Source organism: Peromyscus californicus, unplaced genomic scaffold (assembly GCF_007827085.1).
Source record: "Peromyscus californicus insignis strain IS unplaced genomic scaffold, ASM782708v3 Scaffold_19__1_contigs__length_69161282, whole genome shotgun sequence".
NCBI lineage: Eukaryota > Metazoa > Chordata > Mammalia > Rodentia > Cricetidae > Peromyscus > Peromyscus californicus.
Window position 1 is genome coordinate 21,111,504 of NW_026294491.1, and position 26,953 is coordinate 21,138,456.

Below are 26,953 nucleotides of genomic sequence, written 5' to 3' on the forward strand. Positions count from 1 at the left end.
TTATAGGCCATCCAACTCCTCCTTCTTTTTTTCACACTCTGGACGTTTTCTCAGGTCTCAGAACAAAGCAGCCAGAACAAGGACTTCTTTCCATCGGTTAACCTCTCTATTTTAACAGCTCTCAGAAAATATTAAAGACGTTTCAGATCAGCTTAATATGCTTTAGAATCAACTTAATTCTTTGGCTGCTGCGGTTCTCCAAAATTAGAGAAGATATGCCATCTCCCCTGCCCCCCTTCATCTATCCTTAGGATCTGCAAGGGTTAAAGACCTAAGAGTCTCAGGGGAGGAACTTCCAGCATGTATGTTGATAGGCTATATAATATCTGCAGGCTATGAGGGCATGGGAAGCAAGAAGGTCAGTATATGAACCTCTGTTTTCATTGATAACTTTGCAGCAAACAGCTCTACAGATGGATCTCTTAGGCATAAGTTCCCTTTTCTAGCCTATAAACTCCAAGCTCCTGTGCCTCCTCAAACAGACTCTACTGCCTCAGAGTGACCATGGTCTTTCATTGTTTTTATAAGAGGGCAATCTGTTCCTGTTGAGGTTCATTTTCACCTTCTTTTATTTTCTATTAGCCTCTGTCAATCCAGATCTAAACATCTATCCCAGACATATGTGTCTGTAATACATGTACATAAATGAAGTAAAAGAAGAAATTAAGTGAATAGGTAAAGTTAATTGTGTAACAAAATTTCATTTACTCAACCCCACAATGTCACTTCCTTATAGATTTACCATGCAAAGTGCAATTTAGTTTGTGAATTCACATAAAGTGGAAACATAAAAATATATACTCTGTGCCTCCATTATATGACACATCCTCTCTTTCCTTAATATTTATTCTCATGACTATGATTGTCTTAGGGTTTCTATTGCTATGAAGAGACACCATGACCATGACAACTCTTATAATGGAAAACATTTCACTGGGGCTGGCTTACTGTTTAGAGATTTAGTCCATTATTGTCATGGCAGCAAGCATGGTGGCATGCAGGCAGACATGGTCCTGGAGAAGGAGCTGAGAGTTCTACATCTGGATCCACAGACATCAGTAAGAGACATTGTCACATTGGACCTGATTTGAACAAATGAGACCTCAAAGCCCATTCCAAATGACACACCTTCTCTAACAAAGCAACACCTACTACAACAAGGCAACAGCTCCTAATAGTACCACTCCCTATGGCCCAAGAATTCAAACACATGAGTCTATGAGGGCCATTCATATTCAAACCAACACAGTGATATAGGAGAAAAAAATATAGGAGAAGATAATACTGATAATATAGAAGAAAGTGGAGATTTGTTAGAATAACAGGAAAAATAGATGAGAATATATATAAATTTTAGTACACAAGTAAAGGCTGCATCTTTGAACAAGAAAAACATATTTTCTATAGAACTAGGAGAGAAGGAGTAATGGAAAATTAAAGACAGTAGACTGATAAAAATATTGTTGGGTATATACATACATCCTCTCAGTTCTTTTATCTTCTGAGAAATAGGAAATTAGGTCATAGCCTGAACATACAGTAGGAGGATGGATGTTACAAGAATATTTAAGACAAGAGCAGAAGTTTTAACATAGGTGTCTACCGACTCCCCTTGTGACAATACTGTTGGACATGGAAAACAATGAGTTTGCTCAGAATCACTAAGTTAGGTCTGAGTAATCTGAGGTCAGTTAAATGTGCTTTTGTTTTCTTCAGTGATATTTAACTGAAAAGTCACAGCTGTGAAGCAGAGCATATGGCTTTAGCAGAGACCTGAGTCTTTTTGAATACCAAGAGGAGATAAGAAATCCAAGATGGAGTACTGTGCAAAGAAATGATTGCCAGAAGTGATCACAGTGGATTGTAGCTAACTAGAGGTAGATAATAATGAAGGCTTGGGTTTTGCTAACTATTAATTTAAAAAAATCTGTTAAATCACAGGATATTAGAGGGGTATGTAGCGATCCATTAATTGCTTGAGAGATACCAACTCATGACCCAAATTTAGTAAATTACATAATTTTGTCATGCTTTCTGCATATGCTTGTTTTAAAACTGAAATCAGAGATAATTACTCTCCCCATCCATTTCTTTGTGTACCTTAGGAAGAGTTAACGCATGATTGTTTGAAGACATGTACATTCTTTACACATACACTTTAGACTTTAATATATCTGCCAACTAGGAGGATTCTTGTCATGCTTTGCAGTGAGTTTAATATTTTACTTTCTAAACTTCTTTTCTGGCGCCACAGATTTTATTTAATGGACTGATGCATGTGGCTAAGTGCAGTCGATTGCTGTGGTCTGGGTGGCCCTGAACTTCAGCTTCTTCATGCCCCTTCCACCTCTCAGTCCCTCTTAGCCACCCCTCAGGCCAACATGATCATTATTTCAGCAAGTCTCTGATCTATTTAAAACTCTATGACTGGAAAGCTCTGCTCTGTGGTCTTTAATGGGGAATAAAAGTGCTGTTTTGTAGGGTGTTTATACTCATCAAGCATGTCTCCGTATTTTTGCAGAAACTTTTACAGTGCCAGATTTTTTTCTCCCTCATCCAGTGTGTCAAACAGTCAAGTTGTGTGACTTAAATCCGAATTGTGTTATGCACTAATGATTCAGCACCCCTACTCAGCCATCAGGATTGTACACTTTGTGAATTCTATATTTATCTTTTTGCTGTTTTTTCTAATCTCATTCTCTTCTCCGTGGTTTTTTATTGAGACACACCTAATCTATAAGCTTTGTATGAAGTGTATGCAGTCAGTCCCTTTTCCCTGGTGATTTCACCTATTTAAAATGACTTAACTCTTACCAAGATTTTTCTTCCTTCCTTAAACAAATGTAGGACAACCTTATGTACTTAGAGAAGAGGCATAATCAGAGAAGAGCACAGCCTAGGGGCTAAGCCTGTCAGGCCAGGCTCATGTTGCCTATAAACAGGGTAACTTCCAGTCTTCACTTTTCTGTCCCCACCTGGTTGTTTTCTGCATTGGTGAAGGAGCTGATAGTAGAGCTGGCATCACAGATCGGTTTGAAGGATCCCAAGAGTAGACACTCATTCCAGGAGCTGTGAGCTGGACAGGAGTTTTATTTTCATTCCAATGACCATTTTCTCTTGGTTTGTGCTGTGAGACATTTTTGCTTCATTTCGGCTAACAGAACATCATTTTATTCATTTCCCAGAAAGTTGAGTATTTATTTTTGCGATGCACAAGCCTTCCTAGCTTTTATTTTATTAAGATTTAATATGCATCCAAAGTGTGGGAAAGATGGTTCAGTTAGTTCATTTGGCAGGTAGATGAGTTTTTTTTTTTACACACTGTTCATTGGGGAAGGCTGCCTTCCAGTGCCCACTTTGCAGGCCTCACAGGCACAGCCTGCAGTCTATGGGTCAGCCATTCCTTTCTGACTTTGCCCTATTCTTAGCACATGGAGATTTTCTTTCTCTGTTTCCAGTTTCCCTAACTATTTAGCACTCTGAAATAATTTGGTGGTAGCAGTTACCCTTTTGGTTTCAGTGAAGGGAGCTGGAGGGATGAGAAGAGGTTTATAACTTTGATCCACAAGGTGCAGGAGCCCAGGTCCATTTGCCTTAGTTGTTTCTTTCTTTGACCATTATAATCAAAAGTATACTTTTTTTTCATAAAACATAGGCTAGATGATTTTCTGTTGGAAAAACCAGTGAAACACCTTAATAAACGAAAATCCTGTGTAACAAATATCGTTATGGCTATTTTCATTGAGAAGTTACACAAATGTAATTTTTGTAAGTTAGAAGCATTTCAGTAGCGGGGATTTTGAAACATTCACTATATTACTAGCATGTGTTTGATAACAGTTTTAGTTACCTTGTCTACCTAGACTTTATGGTCTTTTATTTAAGGAAAAGTACATTTGTGGCTTATGATTACTATGGTTTTGAGTAAATGGTGTTTCTCAAAGGTGCACATGTTCAAAACTCATTTACACCCTTTTCTGATTTCATACCCCAACAAGAAACACAGTTTGGGGCGTGGGGAGGAGCATATTTGGCTCACAGATTTTGATTACCACTTGGGAAATCACAGGGGCAGGAACTTGAGACAGTTGATCGTACCGCATCTCCAGTCAAGACAGAGAGAAACAAAGGTATTCCAGGGCCTGCCTGCTTGCTTTTTTAGCACTCAGGTAGTTTTCTCTAATCTTCTAGAGTCTGGGGCCCAGCCCATGAAATGATGTTACCCACAGTGGGCTGGCTCACTTACCAATGAAGACAACTCCCACAGACCTGTCTCCAGGTCAACCTGATCTAGACATGTTCTGAGTTCAGACCCTTGTCCTAAGCAATTCTAGGTTTTAGCAAGTCACCATTTAAACCTAACCCTTACACCCTCTGGTGGTGTTTTGTGAAGTAAAAGACTCACCATCTCTAACACACTGAATGAAGTCATTTATTGATATGTTAAGAGTTTGCTGGCACTGATAGCAGTGGGTAGGAAATTTAGAAGCTGTGGTCTAGCTGAAGGAATTAACTCACTAGAGGGTGCCGCCTTCCAGGGACCTGGCTTCCCCATCCCTTCCTCTCTGTCTGTGTTAATGTCTGCCTTGTAATGAGTAGTTTCCTCTGCCAGACTCTCTTGTCGCTGTGATATAGTGCCACAGTCCAGAGTAATAGATCCATTGATCTTGTACTAAAATCCTAAGCTAAAGTAGTTATTTTCTCTATTTTTGGTATGCATATGTGCATATATATTCATGTACATGTGTGTATGGGTACACATGCATGTACAAATGTACAAATGTGTGGAGGCCTAAGGTGTGGCTTGGATATTGTTCTTAGGATGTTCCAGGATGCTATCTTTCTTGTTTGTTTTTTTCTCTCACTGACCTGGAGCTTGCTAAGTAGCTAGGCCAACTGTCTGGCATTACAAGCACACATGGCAATATGCAGCATTTTTATGTTGTATTTAAGAATCAGGCTCGTGCCCTCATTATTCCATGACTTGAATCCACTGCTGTTCATCCAGTTGCAATATGCTGTCAATATTTCAGGACTAGACACTTGATGTAGTCACAAATTTGCCCCATCCACGCTGCTGTGGCTTGTTCTTCAGAATAGACGGGGAGGGTGCCTGAAATGTTTTCTCTCTGTGTAGTGATAGGCAGAATCACTCTGAAGAGATCCCCAGACTTCTATGCCACATAATGACCACCAATATGAAACTGCTATGCCACACTCTGATTCCACAACCTGCTGAGAACACAGTCCTCACTCTTACAAGGGGTTCATTGCTGTGACAGATAGTCATGGCTGGAGACTACTGCAATCCGTCATAGATAATGCTAGCTGAAACTGAAACCTCATATACTGATTCTGTACGAACGAACGAAAGTAAGTTTGTACTGACAATATGATGAGTCCTAGAACCACCAAGAAAAAATTAGGCAATGAAGGATTGCCTAGATCAGACTGACCTATAGGCATGCCTATGACATTTTTTTTTTCTTATTTAGCTTCTTCAAGACTGGAAGGTTCAGCCCACTGTGGGTGGTACCATCCCCAGGCTTAGATTCTGCAATCTTTCACTGTAGGTAAGACAAGCTGAGCAGTAGAAATGGATGTATTGATTTCTCTGCTTATGACTATGGCTATGATATGACTAGCTGCTTCAAGTTCCTACCACTTTGATTTTGCCCAGGTGATGGACTACAAGCTGTTATTGTTAGTTAAAGTGGACCTTTTCTTCTGCGGCTTTTTGTTAGGGTATTTTATTGCCTCAAGATAAAACTCGGACACTACATGATGTTGAGGGTTGTGCAAAAGGCATATCTGTGTTCACTGGCCTAGAGACTGTATCCATTAGCTCAGCCTAGTTCCACCACTATTATGATTATTTCCCTTTTCTATTTGGGAAAATATGTCTTGCTCCAAGGTCTGTTGGCAGATGTCAGAATAAGATGAATGAAAACATCTTGGGCATCTTTGATAGTATTAAGCTGGGCCATGTTTGGCTCTCATCACTACAAGGAGACACAGAATTTCAGGGTGCCTATAAGTTCAGGGTACCTCTGACTAGGATCCATACTGAAGCAGGAAGTCTATTACATAGCAGTGTAATCTTTGCTCAACACTATACTAGATGTAAAGGCTCTGTCTGAGATTCCATAGGGATGAGCGATGGAGATAGTCCTTCTGCCACGGATTTTATGCTGAGCTAGTTGAGACTTCAGCTTTACCACTGTAGGAAACTGTACAAGTCCAATGATTAGAGGTGTGCCCCAGAACTACTTCACAGTAGCAAGATGTACCCCCAAAATTTGAGTCTATCCTACCAGAACATATGTCTTTGCCTTATTCTGAAACACATGTAGCGGCTGTGCTTGTGAGGTTCTGATCTGGTTATAGGTGTGGAAAGGGCATATCTTAGCAGCCTATAGATAAGACTTTGAGAACTGTAGAGATAGTTTATCTTCTAGACTACTCATGCAAGGGGACCAGAGTTAGTTTCCCAGCACCCACTTTTGGTGGCTCACAACCATCTATAACTTCAGATCAGGGAATCTGACTCTGCTTCCATTGACACCTGTAACCATGTGAATATATGTACACATAGATACACAGACACACAGACACAGACACACACACACACACACACACACACACACACACACACACACACATACACACAGAGACACACACAGATACACACACAAATACACACACACATACAGACACACACAGATACACACATAAACACACAAATACACACACAGACACACACAAATACACACACATACAGACACACAAACATACACACACACACACACACACACACACACACACACACACACACACACAAGATGGGACTTTTGCTCTTCTGTGTGACCTTGCATACATAAGCACCTTATCAACGTTGCAGAAACAAATAAATAGTGAATCATGTTTATAACTGTATATTTTTTTCTGGAACTATAAAACCATTTTGAATTTGAACATTGAGAAGTCAGTGAGCACGTTGAAATGTTACCTAGATTATTTTCTAACAATCAAGCATCAAATTCAATTCACTATATTATATGACCCCAACAATGTTTTCCCCTTTTCTTTTATTGTTCTCTTTTAAAATCCATTTTAATACATTGAGCAACTTGGATGTGCTTTTGAAAGCTGATTTTTCCCACAAAGGGCATGTGCATGAAGTCATTGGTTATTTGCAGAAACAATCCATTCCCTTTTGGCCACTTCTCCATGTCCAGTCATAGATTTCACTTAGACTCCTAGAAAAAAAAACTTGTGCTTGCCTTTGGCCACTGAGTGGTCACAAATTTTCCAAATAATGACTTATACTTCCTTGGTTCTTGAATTTCACAGAGCAATCCATTAAAACAAACTGTTCACTTTGGCTAAATAACCACAAAGGATCAAACATCAAACAGCTTCCACAAAGCCTCTACTTTTCCATACTTCTCTGGGTTTACATCACACTTTCAGAAACTACACGGTGGATAGCTGTCATTCCCTAGCTAATAACTAATTGTAAAATTATAAGAACATAGAAAGCCTAAGAGAAATATGTATTTCCTTTATACAAATAAGAATCAGCTGTCTTTCCATATAATGACTCCATAAGCTTTGCCAAAGCAGCTGCTGACTGCCTTTAAGCTCTTGGTGTTGTCCCAACCTCTCTCCTGCATGTTCGCACCTTTGATTTTAGGTGTTGGCTTTGGGTTTTTGGTCTTTCTTTGTAATGAAATTCTCAAAATGTTCACTGCAGATTAACCCGCTTCATTTTTTATTCCCAGGAAATAAAATGCAAATGACAGTCTGTTCTCTGTGTGATGTTTGAGACACTGGACTTTAGCATGCTGCTGAGCACACCAATGCCCCCAAGTTTTATACTCATATTTCTTTTGTGCATTTTACTCCTAGGCTGGGACCTTCTGGCATAGTTACGGTTTGTACCATTATTCTTTTATTTTCTGTAAAGTAAATGTGGACCTTAACAGCCACATACAAACATTCATGCACACACACACACACACACACACACACACACACACACACACACACCCCAAAACAAACAACAACAACCAAAACAACCCTACATGTTCTCATAAATGCTTCCTTTTGTAGAATGATTTTTTTTAATAATATCTCTGTTTCTCTTTGCTTTCTTCAAGAGATGCTAATGATTTTTACACTGATGACACTCCTGTGTCATTCATAAAACTGACATTATACGTTTTAATGTACCTACTGAACAGACACACAATGAATCCACTGTTTCAGGCTAGACATCTGAAGAAGTACATACACCTTATACATGATCACAAGTCATTTCACTTTTCTTCCTGGTTGCTATGAGCTTGCTCAAGGAGTCTCTTCACTGCCAGCGTGCCCACTTCATACATCCACATGCCCACTTCACACCTCTACCGGGCAGCACTTAAGCAGTTAGCAGCACTTGCTGAAGACTCCCCAGTGGTTCCTCTGGCTTGACCTGGATTAGCTTTTTTCCTTCCCGATGTTCTCATAAGGCTAAATTTAAAGATCTTCAGTCACAGCATTATTTTTAAGACCCTGTCCTCCTCTTCTTTAGAATGGTTCTCCCCAAAATGTACTTCAGTAATAGATGACAGCATGATGACAAAGGTCTTCCACAACCATTAATTTGCTCACAAAAATGAATGGAGCCAATTGGATAACAAGGTTAATTTTATAATTAAAACTCTAGCAGAAAACAAAATTGAATGGTTCTGTGAGGGTGACGGTTGGCTGTTTGTTTGGCTCTGAATAGATGTAACACAATAGTCAGTTCCCAGTGTGCAAAAATGGACTATCACGAACAATGAACTTTCTCTTTAAAACAAGAGTTAAAATTAGCTTGATGGGAGGATGTGAGGCTAAGGTGCTTTGTTCATGGAAACATTAGGGGGAATGGCGTAAGTGCATGGAGAAAAGAATAGAACCGTAAGTTCTGCCAACAGCATGGGACCACATCTTACAAAGCCCAAGGACTTAGGAAAAATTGTCATTGTTTGCAAGATTTGTCTCCCCATTCAAGACTCAGCTGTGTTAACACATTGAGCATTCATGACAATTCTTGGAAATAGAAAGGTGAAGCCATCAGACACCTGGCTGCTACTGAAATGTTCTTCTGGTTTGTCACTGACACATGAATAGCCTTTACAGAAACATGCTGTGCAGTCTATTTGAGAAAGAGAATGACCTACAATAAAGGTGCTATTTTCATACAAATATATTCTTAAATTTCTTATTGCCACGTATCTCATAAATTATTATAACTGGGTTTTCAAAGACTGTGATGCATTTCCTCACTGCACTATGAAGCATTATTTGCCTTGGATACTGTGCACTCTTCCAAGAAAAATATTTATCTCATTTTTACTTTTGTATGTGTACCTCTATGTGGGTATGTGTACTTGCATACATGTACTCTCAGAGGCCAGGGGAGGAGGGCATAGAGTTTTCTGGAGCTGCAGCTACCTACAGTGGTTGTGAATAGCCTGACTTGGGTGCTAGAAACTCAGCTTGGAGGAGGAGTATAGGTTCTTAACCATGGAGCATCTCTCCATCCCCATGCTGTGCAGTTTTTGAGGCTAACAAGTTTCAGCATCTGTCTTTAAGGAAGGCTGTGCATGGCTTCTGAAGGGGCAGTTCCCCAATTATTTATCACAGACATGGGGGTAGCTTAGGCATTCCTATAGATGAAATAAACATTAATTTGTTAGAAATGTTTGCTTTGACTTTACTTGGTGAACCAAAAATCAGAAATGTTAGTGTGCTCCACATACAATTCACTTGAGTTTGGTGGAACTCCTTCTTCTTCTACTGTAGAGCCTACTTCATTACTTTTTGGCTCAGAAGTAAGTAAAGTAGACTGGGAAAGCAAGCATGTGTAAAATGCTCACAAAGCCTGAAGACTATCAGACAAAGCAAAGACATCTTAAACTGATAGCAGTGAGGTACCCAAGGGCTCAGATCTAGGCAACTTCATCCATCAATCGTTATGATAGGTATTATCAATATACTGGAGAGACAGACAGGAGATGGGTAGATCGAGGTTCCTCTTTAGGACTTTACAAAAGTAGGTGGTATATTACTCAGGGTTCAAGTTCAAGCTGGAGGGAATTATGTACACAGAAAAGGCCGTATCTTCTAACAAAGCATTTTTCACTTCACTGGGTTGATTGAGTAGACTTAGGTTTTAAATATAAACATAATTGTGCATATTTTTTTCACATGTCCCTTAGAGAAAGTCCATGATGTTACAGGATTGGGAGAGATGCTACCATCATTGACTGATCAGTGCCTGAATCAGTATCAGCAGGCCCTTTTTGTTCCCCATTTAGGCCTAGCATCTTCTCAGTGACTAAATGAGGACATGGAATAGTCTACTACTGTGTTTCTTTTCCACATCACAACTGAGGCCTCTGTTAATCTCATTAAGAAATTATTAGAATTACTGTGCGAAAATTAAATGCCATTAGATCATAGCATTTTAATCTGGTAGCGTTCTGTAAATGAGCAGTTTAATCAAATTCTTGAGACTGCAGAAAGAGGGGTTATAATGTCAGAAAGGGGTAAGTTTTTATAATATAAACTTAATGAAGCAATTTGCTGGAGTCTGTGAGCATGGCTATTGCCCAGCTGGGTTTCATATTGACTGCCTGTTTGTTACTGTGCATAGCATAGGTACCGGATTTTAGTACTTAAATTTCTACCCTGAGGCTTTTATTAGTTTCTAAGCCAGCCTCACATCTATTTAAGGACCTTAATTACATCCTTTGAAATAATTGCAATTATTTAACTTATGTTCTCAAAGTTCAGGAAAAAAAATACAGCCATAAAGTAATTACTCTCCAAGTTGAATGAGCCCCTTCAAATGTTTGCGACACCAGGATGCTACTTTCAATCATTTACAACAAAAGGTCACTGACTAAACAGATCAAAGAGAAGTCACACTAACTCATTTATGTTCCCTTCAATATTCCAGAGAAGAGTGAAGTTTAGGTTGCGTTAGTCTCAGTTCTACATCCCATAATGGTAGGCTATATATACTCTCAATCATATGAATCTACCATTGAGGTCGGTGAGGATATATATTATGTAACATTGAGATTTACCATGTGGTTAGACATATGTTTGAATTCCAAACTGCAGTTTGTGGGGCATGAGTTGGGATGAAACGTTTCAAGGGTCTCACCATTGTGAAGGTTTGCATGAGTGTTGTATGATATGACCACGGTACAGAACAATGTTTGCTTTCTTCTGTCTTTTGAGCTGATGATTTAGCTTCATATTCACCATCAATTTATGACAATTATGAAAATTTTGAATATCAATGAACTCAAGGTAGCTTGTTGTTTTCTGCCGTCTATATCCATGGCTAAGCGACTAACAGAAAGTTTCTGACTGATAAACTGATAAACCCAATAGGGCCTATTGTTCATCAACACTCATCTAGTTTATTCTCTAAAATCCAGTTGAGGTTGGAATAATGGATAATGATATTTGGATGGCTTGAGGTAATATTTGTATAAACAGTTCATGTGTTTGGTAGACACTAGCTGGCACAACAGGGCTTTCAAGCTGGTTCCTCAGAAAACACGGAACAGCCAGGAAGATAAGCTGTTACTGGTGTGTGTGTATTAGTCTCAAAGAAATCAGAAGACTTCAAGGTCAGTGTTAATCAATAACAGAGGAGCCCAGCTAATCTTAGTTGACTGCTTTCTGTGTGTCTGTGTGCACAAGACATTGATCCGTTTCTCTGCTGTTGTGGAACTCTGTCCTCTGAGCATGGCATGACTGGTGCCCTCTTGAATGATCAGCAGATGTGATTACCCACTGGAGACCTGCATACGATTGGGTCTGTTGACTTTCTGCCACAGAGGGAAATGGAGCTCACTGGACCCAGCCCTCTCAGTGATTTGTAGGCAGTAAACAGTTGCTGGGATTCTTGTCTTTAGTAGTGTGCCTGCCCGCATGCTGCTCATACTCCTGTCAGTAACCTCCATTAAACTCATTGGAATGGTTTCTTTTTTTTCTGTTTCTGGTGCCCTATCTGGACTAAGCAGGTGTTTGTTCATCTCCTTAGGAACAGTTTATACAACAACTGAACCTAAGATGCAAAATGATGTGATCTAGGAAAAAAAAATAGAAACCACTATTGGAATGGAACCTTGTTACAGAAAGAGAGGGAAAATGGAAGACAAATAATATTACAGAATTTAATATAATAATAGAAGAGAGTCAGGAAAATGTTCTCAGTAGCATACACTTAGTCTACGGATAGCATTTTAGGCATGAGGAAGAGACGGTCTTGGTAATGTGCTTGAGGTAAATGTGTGCAAATTCAGATTAAATTTGGGTGGGTGGGTTTTAAAATTTTTATTAACCTTATCATTTAAAAATTTGAAAATAAAACATCACACACCGAAATGAATTAAACTCAAATTGTATTTATCTCAATGAACAGTTAGAAGAGCTATTTCAAAGCTGTGGCATTTCTCACTAGACTTTACATTTCCACTATCAAACCTATTTTGATGCACTTATCCACCAACATAAATAAAAAAAGTCCCCAACAGAGTTAAAACTAGAAAAACAATTACTTTATATCCTCCTTCATAACTCATGTCCATTACCTCATGTCCTTTCTGCATTCACCTGAGTGGGTGGGTTTTTTAAAGGAAATAAAAGGATCTTGGCATAAACATCAAAATGCAGACAGAGGGTCAAGTCTCCTGGGAAGAAGACAGATTAATAACTTCCATAAAAAATAACTTGTTTCATAGAGATAAACAACTGGCTTCAGGTAGAGGTCTCTAATTTTTGACTTTGGAAGGTTGATTCAGAAGAATTGTGAGTTCCAGGGCAGATAGGTTAACAGTGAATCCTTGACACCAACAGATAAAGGAACCAAAATTAAATAATTTTTAAGAAGCGTAAATAAAACAGATGTTAAAAACTTAAACAAATTTAACCCTATAGATGAAAATCTAACTTTAAAAATATCAAATTACAATTTGTGAAGTCTTACAGTTATTTAAAATGTTTTTGTAAAAATGTTTTGAATTTGTACAGTAAAATATACTTGCTTTCCAATGTTTCTGTTAACTGTAAATACAGATATATTGTAAATAACATGGCAACGCTATTTATGCTCTGACCTAAATGAGGACAAGAACACAGCTACAAAATAAATGCAGGCCAGGCATCCTTTGCCTCAGTGTTTCTCACCTCATCTCCCCCCCCCCCCACCCCCCACCCCGTGCAACAGCAAATTTAGTTACATTTGATATTTTGCCCTCTGAATCCATTTTACATTTTATTATTGTTAAGACAAAAAAACCTTTCTGTTCCCATTATTCACCAGCCATTGATATTCCTGTGTCCTGTGCTCTGAGACAAAGGAAACCAATTGACAGAGGCAAGGCATGCATGTTCTCAGGTGAGCAGCTAAGACAATGGAGAATGAATGTCTCTCTTGGACGGATTTTGTTTCTACAGCTATCTATTACTCTGTTCAAGTTGAAGGTTTGAACTGCCATTTTGCACATTTTGAAGTTTTCTTTGTCATAGCTGTTTTGTTTTTTTTTTTTCCCCAAGACAGCGTTTCTCTGTGTAGCTTTGGAGACTATCCTGGAACTCACTCTGTAGACCAGGCTGCCCTCGAACTCACAGAGATCCACCTGCCTCTGCCTCCCATGTGTTGGGATTAAAGTTGTGCGCCACCACTGCCCAGTTTATGGCTGGTTTTCTTCCCATGAATTGTAGATATTAGAGCAGACATCACTTTTTCCTGATATTCATCTGCCCTGTTCTAGTTCTGAGATCATGGGATGACCTCATGAAAGGGAAACCGTGGACAGGAACACATGGCCAGGTCAGTGGGAGGGTCTCTGCAAACTGCTGAGATCTGTTTTTTTTCTCTTCTGATTCCACCCTGTGTCTCTCATTCCCGTTTTGAAAACTTGTTTTTTTTTTTTTTTTTTTTTTTCTCTAAACACTCTGACCCACGACTTGCCTTCTAGTTTTCTCTAATTCTCACTAATGTGGTTGGGCCCAGCTCACTGTGGAGGCATCACTCTGAGCACATGGTCCTTGGCTGAATAAGAGAGTAGCCTGTGTAAGCCACAAGGAGGAAGACTGTTCTGTAGCCAGAGTTCCTGTTGAGTGTTTACTGTCCAGTACAACTCAGAGCCTCCACCACTTCTGGATGCCTTAAAGTGCCAGCTCTCTCATACACTCCCATCACTAGGGTTGCTTCTGCTGTTCACATGAGTTCACATGAGAGGAAACTGAGGTAACTTTGCATAGGAAAAATCAATGCGGGTTTTCTTCTTTGTACAGTTGCTGATATGTACTAAATGCTTATTTAAAGCCTGTTGATGATTGACACTTTGAGGCCAGATTATTAAATGGACAATATTCATCTCTGACTATGTACAGAATAATGTTCCACTAAATCCAGGAGAAAAAAAAAACCTCAACATTAGTTTGGGGAGAATGAGTTGAAACAACAGTTCATACTTCTAGTTTCAGGTAACTCATTCTCATGTGTGTTGATTTACTTGAAAAATATTTACTGAACTTCTTCCTATAGTATACCTATGTATATATATTAGATATTATAGATACATAATGTTCTAAAATAAAGCTAATTTTAACTCATTTATGATTAATTTATTTTATAACAAAAAGATTTAGAAGAGATTCATTGAAAATTAGTTATGTCAAAATAAGTATATTTTATGGAAGAATGCAATGATAATATAGATAGCTTAGTATGTATGTTGACAGATACACTTCTTTCTGTTATTTCTATCCTTTAATGGGATTCTTAATGTCTGTTTCATATGAAGTAGTTAAATTATCTCAAATCGCTTTTCATGAATGAACTTATTGAAATATGCTATTAGGACTAAGAAAACAAATTTTAGTATTCAGAATTGTGTTAGTATCCTGAGATTTTTATGTTTCCATATGAAACTGAAAACTGTCCTTTCTGAACCTGTGAAGATTTGCGTTGGAATTATGATGGGAATTACATGCAATCTGTGGATTGCTTTTGGTAAGATAGCCATTTTTACTATGTTGATCCTACTGATCCATGAACATAGGAGATCCTTCTATCTTCTTACCTCAATGACTTGAAGTTTTTATCATATTAGTCTTTTACTTGTTTGGCTAGAGATATGCCAAGACAGTTTATATTATGTGAAGCTGTTGTGAAGGCTGTTGTTTCCCTGATTCCTTTCAGTCACTTTGTCATTTGTGTAGGAGGGCTACTGGTTTTCATGAGTTAATTTTTTGTCCGACCACTTTACTGAAAGCATTTATCAGCTATAGGAGTTTCACAGTGTTATTTTTAGGGTCACTTATATAAATTATGATATTACCTGCAAATAAAGATACTTGGTAATTCTTCCTTTCCAATTTATATCTCCTTGATTTCCTTCAATTGTCTTCTTGCTATAGCTAAGATTTCAAGTACTATGTTGATTAAGTATGTAGAGAGTAGACAACCTTGTCTTGTTCCTGGTTTTAGTGGAAGTGTTTTGAGTTTCTGCCTATTTAAGTTGATGCTGGCTATGGGCTTGCTGTAAAGTACCTTTCCTAAGTTTCCCTAATCTCTCCAGAACCTTTATCATGAAGGGATGCTGGATTTTCTCAAAGGCCTTTTTTGTATCTAATTAGATGATCACATGCCTTTTGTCTTTCAGTTTGTGCATGTAATATGGAAAACTAATACTATAGAAGCTTCTTAAAAATATCATAACAGCCAGGCGGTGGTGGCGCACGGCCGGGCGGTGGTGGCGCACGCCTTTAATCCCAGCACTCGGGAGGCAGAGCCAGGCGGATCTCTGTGAGTTCGAGGCCAGCCTGGGCTACCAAGTGAGTTCCAGGAGAGGCGCAAAGCTACACAGAGAAACCCTGTCTCGAAAAATCAAAAAAAAAAAAAATATCATAACATACACACACACACACACACACACACACACACACACACACACACACACACATACACACATACACACATAGGCAATCTAAATGAAATGGCCAAATGATGAGAGAAAGAGTCCCAACTGGCCATTGCTTGAAACTTCTAGCACAGGAAATGCAGTATATCTAATTGAGTTGTTGACCAAAAGCATTCCATGATAATTCCCAAATACCCAGGCTGTTACCAAGACTATAGGTTGTTCTACAAAAACTGATGGGAAGTCTCCATTGCTGAAGACAACATCAACACAACACATTGAACATGGAGAAGTTGAGCTGGTGCATACATACATAGAGCCTTCACTGCTACCTTCTATTTTTTCTGGTACAGGAAGGTGCTTTGAACATAAACACCAACCCACCCACAAAACTTTGATTACAGTGGTGGTATCCTGCTTGTGAGTTATACTAGTGCAATGATGGGCAAAACTTCTGGGAGTAACCAACCAATATCCTATTTGTCATAACACCCATTTCCAGGAGATGGAACCCATAAATGACACTGCTTGATGACCACGAATCTGAGACTAGATAGCCCAGAGACCTAGAAAAGACCAGAAACTACTTGTCTAAAAATCTATCAATAAAACGACTCTTAATGACATTCCGTTATAGTCATAGCTCAGTGTCTTGCTTAGTCATAATGTGAAAAGCTCCCTCCAGCAGCAGATGGAAACAAATATGGAGACCCCCAGCTAGGCAATATGCAGAGAATGAGAGGCCTTGGAACACTCAGCCCTAAATGGGATGTTTCCATCAAATCCCTCCCCTCAGGGCTCAGGAAACTCTATGGGAGAAGATGTGGAAAGAATTTAGGAGACAGAGGGGATGGACACCAAGAAAACAAGGCCTTCTGAATCAACATAACTGTACTCTTAAGGATACTGTATGCCCAGTAGTAGATGTCTAACAGAACACAAAACAAATGGCATGTTTGGAGGTTCCTTGTCTCACAATGTCATACCAAGACATTTCCTTTTTTTTTTTAAAAAAAAAAAAGAAATTCTTTTTTTATTTTCATTTTATTTTACTTATATATTATTCTTTCCTGTTTTTTTTCCCTACACATTTTTTGTGTATATATTATGGCTTCTAGTTTAGTGTTTCCATGGGCTTCCTGAGTGTGCAAACAAGTGGGCCTCCTTCCTGTGCCTCCTCTTGTGCTCTTTTCTTTCTATTTGTTGTTGTATTGAATTTCAGTGTGTTTTATCTTATTATATTGTATTGTATTGTATTATGTTACTAGCCTTTAGAAGCCTGTTTGTTTGTTTTCTAATTAGAGACAGAGAGAGAATGGATCCATATGGGAACAGAGGTGGAGAGCAACGGGGAGAAGTAGAGAAATGGAAAACTATAATTATATATATATATGACTCACAATCATTTTCTCATTTGACCTGAAGAGTTAAGTTGTATATGACGCAAGGAATTATGCCATTTTTGCTAATATGAGTCCAGGGTAGAGTAGGAATTATGGAGAGGGATTAAAGAACACAGAAACCCCTCTGGAAAAATTATATGGAAATCCAATACCATTGAAGCTTCCATACACATATGCATGCATGCCCACACACACACACACACACACAGACACACACACACACACACACAGACACACACACACAGGGGTGGGGGATGCCCTACTATGAAATATGAAATGCCCCACTAGAAACCACAGGCTAACAAATAAAAATCCCAGTGCCAGGAAAGCATCATCTCTTTTGTAGGTGTTGGCCAGTAAGGTCCCAGAGACCCCTAAACATTACAGGCTATGATCAGTGCTCTACGTTACTCTTCAGAACTTGACAGTAATACTCTGTTGTGAAATGCACCACATATTTGAGTCATAGAACAAGTAGTGATAAAGCTGCTACTGATATGGAAGCTTCATTCTACTGGCTAGGCTTCATAGAGCTAAAAGGTGCTGTGCATTCTACCAGAAATAAAAAGAGCTAACCATCTATCTTAATGTGAATCGTGTTTTTAAAATTATCAATACAATAACAAATCGCAGGAATTACAAAAACAAAAATAGGAGATTGAGCATACAAGTACTATTTATGAATGTAGCTCTTTGTCCTTTATATAAACAAACATATTCACTGGATTGATATTCTTCTAGTTTGTTTTTGCAAATATGCATTGTGTGTGTGTGTGTGTGTGTGTGTGTGTGTGCCCATGCACATGTCTGAGTATATGTGCAGGTATGTGCGGCAATATGCTGGTGGATGTAGCTACTTATGCCTGTGAATCCACAAGGAAGCCAGTGGAGGGCATTGGGTGAGTATCCTCTATCATTTTCCACCTCTCTTTTGAGGCAGCATCTCTAAATGAATCTGATGCTTGCATTTTCTTGGTGAGGCTGGAATAGATTAAGCCTCATTGTCTCCTCCTCCTTTGGAAGTGAGTTTACAGATGTGTGCAGGATGCCAGGCTTGTGATAGGTGATCTGAAATCTGGTCTTCAAGCTATTGGTCAAGTAATTTTAACCACTGACCCACCCCTCAGCTCCTAATTCTTTCAATTAACATATTACTTATAATAGCTTCATTTCACATTGGAATAACCCTGTAAACTCAAGTCAGATATTCTTTCTCTGATGCTCATGCTGACTCAACTCTGTTCTCTGCAGCTGGTTTCTTTCTTTATACTGAATGGCCCGCTTCACACATCTTTCCCTCCTGTATCCCAGCTAAACTCTGCACATGACATCTGCTTGCTACATGTTTATTTTTCCCATTTTCTGTTTCCATTCAAATGAGAGAAATCCTTTTTTATTTAAAATTACGTATTTTCCAAGTTATGATGAGAGCATATCATGTTTTAATCAAATATATGTAACATCCCTTTCATGTTCAAACACCCATAGGAAGAAATAGTTTGTGGTTATGCTTACATAATATTCCTTGATGGTATACATTAAATATTAGAAATTGAGAGAATTGAACACAATTTTAAGAGAGATCGTGTTTTTGTAAACTTGTTCATAGCAGTAAATTGTATTGTGTGTTTTAGTTAGGACTCTACATTTCTAAGTGTGTCTTGAAAATTCACATCTTGTTTTAACCTGAAGTCCAACATGAAATAATTACAAACAATTACAATTTTCCACTATGTAATTTCTCCTGAATTTGTGCTTCTATTACATTGATTTTATTCATCATATCTTCAGCATCCTTGTTTGTTTTTAAGTAAAGTAGCCAAGGCTGGAGAGATGGCTGTGTTTAGTCAATCCTTAGTGCATTTACAGAGGAATAAAGTGCGGTGCCCAGCACCCATGTGGAGCAACTCACAGCCACCTGTAATGCCAGCTCCAGGAAATCCACAGACAATTGCAAACATGTGCAAATACCAACAAGCACACACACACTACACAAACACACACACACACACACACACACACACACACACACACACACACACACACAGAAATTATTAAACAAAATAGTGCAGCATTTTCTTACCAACCCACTCCTTTTTTTTCCAGACAAAAAATGAATCTACTTATTAAATACTGTCTCTTATTTATATCACCCTTTCTCCTCTGTGTATTCCTAAGCTTTTAGGATTTTCTATTTCCCTGTCACTTAGGCTCTGGAGTAATTTTCTAAATAGATTTCTTTTTGCCATTTCACTTTTTTTAAAAGAATTTTTCCCTCAGTTCTCCTACAACAGATAAAACTGTTTTTTTTTCCCTGAAACATCAAAAACATTTCTATTGTTGCTCTGTATGGCTGTGGTGGGTTGAATGTAGTTGACCCCCAAAGGCTCATATATTTGCATGCTTAGTTCCTAGTGAACTGTTTGAGAAGGAGTAGAAGGTTTATCCTTGTTAGAGTATGCATGGCACTGTTGGAGGAAGTGAGTCATTTATGGTGGACTTTGAAGTTTCAAAAGCCCATGCCAGGCCCATTGGCTTTCTCTGCCTACTGCCTGATGATTAAGATATAAAGCTCTCAGCTAATTTCACAATGCCTGCCTGAATGCTGCCATGCTCCTCACCCTGATGATAATGAACTAAGTCTTCTAAACTATAAGCAAGTCTGCAATGAAGCATTTTCTTTTAGAATAGTCCCCTTGGTCATGATGTGTCTTCACAGCAATAGAAACACTAAGACAATGGTGTTTATCAATATTCTCTATTTTTATAGAACAGAGACCAAATGACTTCTGGATACATGGCTTGAATTTCTGATAATATAATCTCTATTATCATACCCTGCAAATGCCTCTGTCCAGGTTTGCAGGCAAATCTCAGGATTCAAGTTAAAAGAACACACACACACACACACACACACACACACACACACACACACACACACACAGAACTGATATGCTTAGAAACTCACCAAATAAATAAAGTAGATGACCATATTTTAGCACAATAATATTTAGTGTTTCTTTCAATAAGCACATTTTTTTTTCTCAGAAAATAGACACATGAGCTTTTAAACATTCTCTATTACAACATTGCCTAAAACGCTCTCCTTGTGTTTTGGGTTGTGAGTTTTTTTGAGCTTGGGTTTTGCTTTGCGTCCCAGACTATAAACTCATCATCTACTGGCCTCAGCTTCCTGAATGCTTTGTTTTAAATACAGTTACTGAGTTATGGAATGTAGCTGGCCAACCATTATTCTGGGATTTAACAAACTGTTACAGCAGGATACTGCTGACACACCTTGGCAATATAATAATGCTGCACTTTCTTTTTTCTATTTCTGACACTTTGTACTTTCTCATTCTAATAAAATTCTCAATCAGAGTCTTTAGTTAATAACACACATTTGCATACTGATTAGTAATGACATTATCAAACACATGATACCCTTTATAGGATGCAGGATTAGAATAACCATCAACAATGATGAGGTCATCAAAATGTAACCTTATTAAAATGCTTTTGATTTCCTTAATAACTGATTAGAGATTAAATTCCATCAGCTTTTCACACAAGATCTTCTAACACAGTAATATTATAAATGGTTCCATTTATTCTTATCTCTACCTCTTATTACTGCTAAGGAGGAATCAAACAGTATATCATACAAAATTATTATGGGCAAGCTACATTTTCTTCTCTCAGTCATTTGAAACTAAAGAAGTACTTGTAGTCAATATCAACTTATTTTGGAAAAAAATATTTTGTTTTTTGTTTCTTATTAGAGTTTTCAGATGTGATTTTCAACAAATAACCATTTAACCCAGAAGTTCTTCTGATAAGAACATGAAGAGATGTCTCAGCGGGTGAGACTGCCAACTGTGCAAGCACAAAAGCCTGGCCTCACACCCCCATCATTCACATAAGGAGATGTGCATTTGCTGCTTCTGACTGCAACAATAGCATGGGTCAAGGGCTCAGGGAAGGTAGACAGATCTTGGGACTTCACTGACCTGCCATTGTAATTAAAATTGCAAGTTTGTGCAATTTTAATTGCACAATTGATGAGAGACCTTGTCTAAGGCAGTAAGGCCTAGAATGAAGGAGAGAGCACTTCACTTCTGGTCTCTGCATGCACACAGGTGAGTGCAACCCCACAATCTCCCTGATGGAGATGGCAGAAAAAAGGACAAAAATGTAGAATTCTCCCTTTCTCATAGTAGAGCATCAGTCAACAGTCAACAAAACTGAGAATGGGTTGACTTCCTAACACTTCCAAAAAGGACAATGAAGTCAGGGGATATGCATAGCAACCATCGTTTCTATAATACCGTGTTTACCTGGGAATTTATATTTTTTCAGATGGTTTCTGAAATTATTTTCAAACTTTTTGTTAAATTTGAACACAGAAAGAGAATATTGGTTTACAATTTTTTACATTAAGATCAAATTCTAAGAGTAATCTGTGCATGCCTTAAGATAATAAAATGCGACTGAGAAACATGAGATGAAACATCTGCTCGTTTTCTCTGAGTCATATTGGAAAACTTAGTGCTCTGTTGTAGTCCAATAAATTGTGACTGTAGAGTTTGAAATATTTTAGTAAGCAAATATTTAGTAAACAAAAGGGCAGTAATTAAAAACATGCAAAACCACAATACACGGAAATAAGGGCTCAAATATTTCCTATTAATTATAATTTAAGTTGTTACTAAAATTCTAGGTAAGGTAAATATTTTATGAAATATACCAAAAAAAAAATCAGATCAAAATTGCTGTTCATCTATGAGAAGAATAACTATTATTTTCAAACTTCTCATTTTCTGAATTCAAGGTATTTACAATTGATTGTGGCTCCTGGGCTGGGGACAAGGCACAGAGGGTAATGGAACCTTTACCACTTGTGTTCCTACCTGGAGCTCACATGGTGGAAGTCAAGAAACAGCTGAAACAGGTTGTTTTCAGATCCCCACATGAGTGCTAGACAATGAACACAGGTGTGTGTGTGACTGCACACCCACATACATATGTAAATAGGTGTAACAAACAATGCAAATGAATGTAGCTACTCAGGAGAACTAAACTTGAATGTGTGGCTTTCTGGTGTAATCTCTTAGAATACACAAAAATACAGTAGTTTTAGTAACAAATTACTGTAATTTTAAGAAATATCATCAGTGATAGAACACTTAGCTTTCATCATCCATAGTTCTATTTTCAATCATGTGATCTTCTGATCTGTATTTTGTTTCATCATTTACTACTTATAAAAATAAAATGAGTCTATCTTGATTTAGGACAGCTGACAAAGAATGTACTCACATCAGGTTGTCTTTGTCTATTAATCAACTTTACCAACATGAATAAATAACCAATGTGGCCAAAGAGGTTGCATGGGTTTAGACAAATAATTACATAAGGCATTTAAATATTTTACCATAATCTATGAACCACACAAGTTCCCTTCTTTGAGCTCTTTCTCGATGGCAGGCGGTTGGCTCTGACCAATGCAGCTGTCATGAGCTGCTTTGTCTGCATCTGCTCCAGAACACGTGTTTTGTCTTGCCCTGAGTAGTATGAGTGGGTCCCAGAGTACACAGAAGTTTAAATTATTAAGCAACACATCAACTGCTTTCCAAATTCTCTGTAACATTTAAAACTTTCTATTAGAGTTAACTATACAAAACAATTGGCTTTGTGTAATGTTGACACACATGTATAATATACTGTTTTTCTTTTTTTCCCACCTATTTCTTTCTCTGTTTCCCCACTCACTTTGTTCTTTTTCTTTTCCTTCATGGTCTCTACTTAATTTTTATGTCTTTTTTCCATTCTGTATTCTGTCACATTTTGTTTACTCATCCATCTGTTGATGGGCATCTAGGCTGATTGCACAGTAAACATTGAGCAGTGTCACATTAAACATGACTGTGTCATTATCTTTATTTGATGCTGACTTTTATTTAGACATCAGACGCACACCCAGAAGAATCATCTGGCAGTTCTATTTTTAGCTTTTTGAAGAACCGTGTACAATGGTTCTCCCACTCCTAATACGCACTCTCAACTTCATCCTCACCAACCTTGGTTAGGTTTTGTTTATCTGATGATAAATATACTGAAAGGTGTGAAAAAGAGTCCCATCATAATTTTGATTTGCATTTCCTTGATGACTAAATATTTTTAACATTTTTAGTATACTTATTTGACATTCTCCTTTAATATGGTCTGATTGATTCACTTGACCATGTTTTGATCAAGGCACTGGTTCTTTCATTTTTTTTTAAAATTGTGTATTTCTTTGTGTATTCTGGATACTAATATCAGATGAACACGTGGTGAAGAGTCCATCTTATCACTCTTGCTCCTTTGTAGAGGTTGTGGCTTTGATGTCAATCATTTGATTATTCTTACAGTGATTTCCTGAGCTATGGGCATGCTGTCAAGAAGGATGTTGTCTTTTCCTGTATCATAAGTGTTCCTCACAATTTTGATCAGCAGTTTTAGTGTTTCAGGTCTTACATTAAGGTCTTGGAATCATTTTGAGTTGATTTCTGTACAGCGTATGATGTAGTGCTCAGATTTCAGTCTCATAGATGGGCATGCTTATTTTTCCAAAAAAATACTTGCTAAAGAGACTTTCATTTTTTAAAGATATGTTTTAACACTTGTGGATATTGACAGTCACATTTTATGGTCTCACCTGCAATGTGTCAGAGTTAGAGAAGGACCATTGTATCACAGACACAGGATATTGCCACCATTCAACTTTGCTCATTCCAATGGTTTGCCATGATGTCTTCCTGGGTCTTCATGCTAATTTTTTTCATCACGTTCATCTTCATTTCATCTGTTTTCAATCATTCGTATAACTTGTTTTTATAAACATTTTTCTCAATATTTACATTTTGGTGGATCCTTTGTCATTAAATTGACTAGTAATGAAAAAGACAAAGAAAAAAAAAACAAAGCTTTAAACTCTGAAAATGTTGTCTAAAAGATGCAAAATACTGTGTTCTAGTATGATCATCAATTTACCTAACTGTAATTTTTATCACATTTTAAATTTAGTAAGATTCAGATTTATTAATATTTACTTTGATTTGATGTTCTGATAATCTTTGCACTACTGCTATAAAGATCAATTCTATGTAATACTTTAGAAATTTTTATTATCTTTGATTTTATATTTAAGGTTTTATTCCAGTGACTGAATTTATATATGAAATATACACACACACACACACACACACACACACACACACACACACACACATATATATATATATATATATATATATATATATAAAAAACAGTCAAGTTTCCTTACATTTATTGTGGTTGTTAGGATCCACTGGACTTTTTTGTCCCATTAAATGCCATTGGCACCAGGATTAAATCACTTTAACATTGTACATTATCTGAATGATGAATTTTGTCACATTGATATGCATATCAATATAAAAGAAGAAAAAAGATCTGCAATCAGATAGCATTATTCTTCTACTCTTTGTCTTTACTTTCAAAATTATTTTAGCTTTCAAGCTCGTTTCTGCCTCAGCATGCATGTTAGAACCATTTTGACAACTTGTATAAAAATGCCTGCTGGGATGTTAATTGAGATTGTAATGAATTATAGATGCAATTTTTAGGCACTTGACAGTTGACATCTTGACAATGTCTTCTCATGTGAACATTTAGGATTTCTGCATTTATTAATTTTCCCAAAATTATTTCTGCAATGAATCATATTTAAGTAAAGAAGTTCTTTACTTAAATAAATTTGGCAGTGTATTGATAGATAGACTAATAAATTTATTACTATTTTGATTAAACTTAAAGATTTTATTCAACTTTAGATTATTCGTTGTTTAAAAGATCAAGTAGAATTATACATATATGTATATATATTTGTACATATATATTCTTCCTATGAATGAGGACAACATCCCTTCCTTTGTTATGTCATGTATTATTTCTTTTAATTACATTATGACATTGGATAGAATTCCAATGAATATATAACTGAAGTCTTTACTCCAAATTTTATGCAAAAACATTAACTATTTTATTATTAATCAAGATATATGCAGTGAGTATATCATAATTGGTTTCATCAGATGAAGAAATTCCTTTTTCTGTTACTAAGTTTTGTGATCTTTTATTGAAAATATTTTGCTGACTTTGGGACCTATTATTTATTCTTCTGCAGTGATGAACATAGATTTGTTTCATTGTTAATATAGTGGATTAACCTGCCTTGATTCGAAAGGTTTAAATCAACCTTGAATTCTGATAACAAACTCTTTTTGTTGATGCAGTATCAATCTATATTTACCAATTTTTGTTTAATACCTTTGAAGAAATCTGATAGATGAAATATGCATGCATAACTTTATCTTCCTTTAATTATTTGTGTTAAGGCAATAATGGCTTCAAAACATGAACTAGAAACTGTAACTTTCTTTAAATACATTACTTTAAAATGGAATAAATCCAATGGCAATCAATGAATACATGCAATATTTTTTATAGTAAGATTATATTATAAAAGATTTAAATAAATTATGAATTAGAAATAAATTTCAATAATGTTATTAATGTGTTTATTATTTTCACTCAGCTTTGGTGATTTCTCTATTACCAGTAATGTATATTATCATAATTTAAAATAAGTAACTTTACATTCAAGTAATATCACATATGAGAATTTAATTTTCTCCCAAGTTTGAACAAATAACTATTTTGCTTAACAATTTTCTACCTCTGTACTGTTCCATCAGCCTATTTGGCCATTGTTCCAGTGTCTTCCAGGTTGAAGTTGTGATAAATCTTCAGTCATCGCCATCTTTGATTTTCTGAAACAATATGGCTTGTGCATTGGGTGCTCTTAATAGCTTTCTAAATCCTCAACCCTTGGCAAATTTAGATTTGTGTCTTTTTTTCTTGTCATCTATGGTTCTATCAAGTTGGAGAGATTTCTATGCTCTTAGATTGAGTTCATAATTTCTATCAGATTTGGAAATGTTTGCTGTTCAAATATTTTAAAATCACAGTTTCCTTACTTTCTTTTCCTCTTTCCTTCCTTCCTTCCATCCTTCCTTCCTTCCTTCCTTCCTTCCTTCCTTCCTTCCTTCCTTCCTTCCTTCCTTCCTTCCTTCCTTCCTTCCTTCCTCACTCTCCCTTGTCTTTCCTCCCACATTTTGTGCCTTCCTCCCCCACTTCTCTTGAGTTTCATACTTACTGCACTGACTCTATACTACTGTAAATCATCAGATCACTACTCTTATTTCTGCTTTCATTGTTCTTTATCTTTTTTTAAATTTTTTGTGTGATTTCGAATTCAATGATCTTTTCCCCTACAATCTTCAGTGTGCTATTAATCTCATTCAGGGAAATGTCAGTCTTGAATAATACAGTTATATTTTATCTTTAAGTTGCCTTTTGCTTCTCACTTAATGCCGTTCATCCCTGATCTCATCATGTTCACTTTTACTTTTATATATTTGAGCAGAGACTATATTAATAACATCATTTGTTGTGTTTCATGTGCTAATTTCTATC